The sequence below is a fragment of the Marmota monax genome, unplaced genomic scaffold (genome assembly GCF_021218885.2).
Source record: "Marmota monax isolate L192 unplaced genomic scaffold, Marmota_monax_Labrador192_F-V1.1 WCK01_AAM20220418_F8-fsc00031, whole genome shotgun sequence".
Classification (NCBI taxonomy): Eukaryota; Metazoa; Chordata; class Mammalia; order Rodentia; family Sciuridae; genus Marmota; species Marmota monax.
The window spans coordinates 19075018-19080781 of NW_026695197.1; positions in this window are offsets into that span (position 1 = coordinate 19075018).

Below are 5764 nucleotides of genomic sequence, written 5' to 3' on the forward strand. Positions count from 1 at the left end.
TGAGAAAGTTGTTGCCTGTGTCTAAAAGTTGGAGTGTTAACTCTAGGTATTCTTCTAGAAGTTGCATAGTTTCTGATCTAATTCTTAGATCTTTGATCCATTTTGGGTTGATTTTTGTGCTCAGTGAGTGATAAGGGTCTAATTTCATTCTTCTACACATAAATAACCAGTTTTCCCAGTGCCATTTGTTAAAAAGACTTTGTTTTCTCCAATGTTTGTTTTTTGGCACTTTCGTCAAAGATCAGATGACTATAGATGTGTATGTTTGTCTCCGTGTCTTCCATTCTGCACCATTGGTCTACGTGTCTGTTTTTTATGCAAGTACCATATGGTTTTTGTTACCATAGTTCTGTAGATAATCTGAAGTCATGTATTGTGATGCTTTCAGCATTGCTTTTTTGGCTTTGAATTGTTTTGGTTATTCTGGATCTTTTATTCTTCCAAACAAATTTTTTTTTCACATTTTTATTTTTTTAACTTCCAAACAAATTTTAGGACTGTTTTTTTCTAATTCTGTGAACTATGTTTAAAAAAAATATTTATTTTTTAGTTGTAGTTGGACACAATACTTTTATTTTATTTATTTTTATGTGGTGCTGAGTATCGAACCCAGGGCCTCACACTTGCTAGGTGAGTGTTCTACTGCTGAGCCACAACCCCAGCCCTGTGAACTAGATTTTTAAGGATGAGTAGCTTCTTGCTAATTTGTTGAGGCTGACCTTGAACTTGTAATCCTCCTGCCTTGCCCCCCAAACCATTAAGATTACAGGAGAGTGCCACCACACTCAGCTATTTTTTCTTTTATTGCCTCTGTTATATCTTGCTTAGAGAGTCCTTACCTCTGATATTGGAAAAATATATTCAGCATGTAATCATCCATGTTATTGAATTATGTTATTTTAAATTCTTTTCAAACACCTATTGAAATAACTTTTTTTGTTGTTGGCTTTTGGCAAATTATATTTATAGATTTCCTCATTTTGGGCCATGCTTCCTTGCATTTCTGAACTGATTGTATGTATCACAATAGCTGGGGTTGTACTTTGAATGCACTCATGAGTATTATTTGTTAATATTTTATGTAAAATGCTTGAAATGAAACTGGTTTATAGTTTTCTTCTTTTTAATTTAATTTTTTTATTTATATATGACAGCAAAATGTATTACAATTATTATTACATATATAGAGCACAATTTTTCATATATCTGGTTGTATACATAGTATATTCACATCAATTCGTGTCTTTATACCTGTACTTTGGATAATAATGATCATCACATTCTACATCATTAATTACCCCATGTCCCCTCCCTTCCTCTCTAACCCCTCTGCCCTATCTAGAGTTCATCTATTTCTCCCATGCTCCCACTCCCTATCCCACTATGAATCAGCCTCCTTATAACAAAGAAAACATTAGGCATTTGGTTTTTTGGGATTGGCTAACCTCACTTAGCATTATCTTCTCCAACTCCATCATTTACCTGCAAATGCCATGATTTTATTTTCTTTTATGCTGAGTAATATTCCATTGTGTGTATATACCACTTTTTTTTATCCATTCATCTATTGAAGGGCAACTATGTTGGTTCCACAGCTATCGTGAATTATGCTGCTATAAACATTGATGTGGCTGTGTCCCTGTAGTATGCTGTTTTCAAGTCCTTTGGGTATAGTCCGAGGAGAGGGACAGCTTTATTTCAATCTTGTCAATATTAGTTTGGTAGTTTGGCATTAGTTTCTTTTAAATTTATTTTTTGTTTCTTTTTGGTATCGGTTTTATTCTGGATTATTATAAAAAAAGAATTTTGATACTTTTTGGGGGCTCTGAGAAAATTTAGAGTTTGAAAATTTATCATGCATTTATTTAACAAATATATATTAAGTCCTGGTGCTGGGAATACAACAATGATCAAAATAGACAAAAATTCCCCTTATCTTAGTGGGGGAAGGCACACTGTAAACAATAGTTAAGCTATAGAGTGTGTCAGAGGGCGGTAAGTGTTATAGAGAAAATTAACGGGCTGGAAACAGTGCTGAGAGTGGGGGTTTGCAACTTTAAATCTGGTGTTCAGGGAACCTCCATGGAGACACTGACACTTGAGCAAAGACCTGAACGAATGAGAGAGTGGGCCACATGTTAGTATCTGAGTGATCAATAGAGGAAATAGCATAGAAGGCCTGCAGTGGGAACATGTGGGGTGTAGGAGGGATCTGAGTTGGGGGAGAGTAGGGTGCATTCATGTCAGAGAGGTGAAGCGGAGGTTTTGCTGAGTCAGGGACTATGAATGAGATGAGGTGACACTGGAGGGTATGTCAGCTGGTTTATATCAGGTGACATATGCTGGGGTTGGACTGGGGTGGACGCTGTGGAGGTGTTCAGATTCTGGACTAGTCTTGAAGGAGGAACCACTGGGATTTGTTGGATTTTGGATTTGGGATAAGAAAAAAATGGGAGAAGTAAAATCTGATGTCAGTTGTTGGCTGGAATGTCTAGGAGGATTAATTTGCCACTTATTAAGATTGGGAAGATTGAGGCAGGAGTAGCTTTGGAGGTACAAGTTGGGGACTCAGTTTAGAATGTAGCATGTTTGAGATCCTTTTTGGTAACTAAGATCATTATCACGTCTGCAGTTTAGGGAGAGGGGTTTAAGCTGGAGATAAACATTAGAGAATGACATAAAGATGGCTTTCAAGGTTTAGAGCCCATGAGATTAACAAATGCCTTGGGGCATTCAAATCCAGTGTTTCTTCTGGATGGCTGCTCAATAAACATCTGATGATTAAGTCAGTTTTTAATTTTTATTATTTATTTATTTATTTATTTATTTAGTTGTAAGCAATACAAGTGGTTTCTGGAGAGTTAATGCTAAAGATGAACTCATTAATAAAATATTAGGTGGCATTTGGAGTCTCTGCAGGACAGAAGACCCAGGCTTGGAGGACTCACTGAAGCAGAGAGCAGTGCCCCCAAACTATCAAGCCAGAGGAGCAGACCTGGCTGCCCGCTATTGCCTGAGTTTAAATTGGGAACCAGCTGTAAGGGAGGTTGGGGAGGTGAGGGTTTGGTTTTTAGCTTCTGTAGTGCAAAGTGGGCTCTTTCCATACAAGGGAGATTCACAGCCGTAACATAGGAAGAGCCTTTTAGAAGATGGGTTGCCAAAAGGAAGTGACTAGAGTTCTTACCATGGTAGTCCTGACCTTGCAATTTTGGCTAAAACACAACTGAAGTTTCCACCAAGACTCCTCAGTTGAAAATTCCTTCATGTAGAAGGCTCCTAGATCTCCTTGTGGGTTTTCTGGGAAGTATGGAGAACAGGAGTTGATGATATACATTTGAATGCTACTATTAAAATTTCATTGTCCTTTGGAATTTCTTACATGATATTTTATTAAGGAGACACAGGGGGGCACTCTAACCAACCAGCAATAAAACAACTGGTTTCATAGCCTGGGAAGTTAAAAAATGGGCATTGATTTGTTGATCTTGTTTTTTCCCTCAGACAGGATAATCAATTTTTGTAGCAATACCTGCCTCTCCCAGAATATCTCACTTGTGACAAAGGTCTCCAAGACACCCTCCATATTGTCCAATTAATATTATTGGGACAATGGCTATGAACAACTCAACAGGAAAGGGGATTTTCCTTTTTTCCTTGATAAGGTGTCTTACTATGTTGCCCAGGCTGCTCTGAACTTTTGGGCTCTACCAACCCTGCCTCATCCCCAGAGTAGCTGAGCTTGCTGGGTTAAGGAGGATTTTTAATTTTTTATATTTATTTATTTTGTTTGCTGGGGATTGTACCCAGAGGTGCTTTACTACTGCGCTACATCCTCAGTCCCGTTTATTTATTTTTATTTTTGAGACAGGGTCTTGCTATGTTGCTAAGACTGGCCCTGAATTTGTGATCCTCCTGCCTCAGCCTCCTGAGCCACACAGGTGCACCACCTCTATGGGCAAGAATTTTTTAATCGTAGTTTACTCCCTGCCTCAACCATTAAGGAGATGGAGATAAGGCTGCCAGCGGCTCATATTTAGAGGTCAACTGGCCAAATCAAACCTAGAGCAGAAAAGAGGGATCCTGTTACGAGATTTCCTTTAAATGTGCAGCCTGCCCCGGTGCCGGTTTTCGCATCTGTACAATGGAGCTAACACTTGATCTGTGTCTGCATAGTTTGTCAATGGAGAGCGAGGGCGGGCGGGGGATGGGAGTGACAAGTCTGGGGATGACTAACCATCCCATATAGAGTATTGAGTATATTTAAAACAAAATACAGCCAGCTTGCCTCCTGTTAATGGATGATAGCACACAAGAGGGACAAAGCGTGCTCGGATGGCAGCTGGAGTAACAAAATAACTAGGATAGGTCAGAACAGGACCTGTTTGCTCCGGATCGTTTTCCTCAAACTGTCGACTCTCAAACTGGAGCGTCGACACCACGGAAGCGGCTGCTGAGGGGGTTCTTCTCCTTTGGCAGGGGCGGGACTTGTTCCTCATGACTGCAGGGTTACTCTCGGTCAAGGGTGCCGCCTTGCAGAGCCAGCTGTCCCCGGTTGGAAGGAGTCTGGATGGTGGTGCGCAGAAAATGCGTTGGTGCGTTCCAGCTCCCTGGGTCCTCCCAGGTTTCCGGACGCGGTGGCTCCGCCAAGGTCCCAAGCTCCAGACGCAGACTTCAGGCCAAAGTCTCAGGCGCTCGCCACTTTTTAAAAATAATTAATTAATTAATTTTAATTAGGTCTGTATAATAGCAAAATGCATTCATTATACACAATTGCGACACAACTTTTCATTTCTCTCGTTGTGCTGGATGTAGCGTCGCACCATATGTGCAGTCATACATATACCTGGGGTAAGGATGTCCATTTCATTCCACCATCTTTGGGATCTCAGTTAAAAGGGGAGGATAAGAGGGGGGAAATGATGGAGGAAAGAGAGGAAGAACGTGTCTAATTCCACTCACCAGATAATTACAGCGCGCAGCGGAGGCTGGGCCACGCGTCTAAGACCCTCTCCATCAAGTTAGGCTCACTCTTCCCTTTGGGGAGGGTCGCCTTCTATCCTTCTACTCCTCCACCCTGTGTAGGAGAGCGCCTACCACATTCCCGGTGCCGCCCTAAGCCTTTCCAACATTAAACTCTTATCAATTTCCCCCAAATCCTGAAGTGGCAGGAACGGTTATCACCCGCGAACTGAGGACGACAGGATGGCCTTGGAGAAACTGGGTGTCTGGCTGAGTTTTGCAGCTAGTGGTGGAACCAGGTACTCTGAGCAGGTTTTGTGTGACTTTGAAGCGTGGGTCACAGCCCACAGTCCCCCAGCTCTGCTGGGTTATAAGTCCAATCACGACGTTTGCACCTGTTGCAGCACTCTCCGGGCTGGAGTGGAGGAAAAGTTGGCTTCCCCCAATCCCGACTCTCTGTTAGTTCGCCTGGGATCGCGTTCCCAGAGCGCGCACGGTTTCGGGGAAATGTGCCCCTCGGGGGGCGGAAGGGCTAGTGGAGGACCTACGGGTCTGCGAGAGACACTACAGGGAAGCGGAGGTGGCGGGAGTCGCGGCAGCCTGTGGAGCGGCCGCGGAAGCAAGGCCACTTGTGCTAGTGTCCACGCGGTGGGTGTGCGGGCGCTTTCATTCAAACTTTGGGGAGTCTCGGTTTGGGCGTCACCGAAGGCGTGACCAATCAGAGCCCAGATTTGGGAATAAATTATGCAAATAACCATCTGGCGATGGGTCAGATGACTTCAATACTTTAAAAAACTACCTCGCT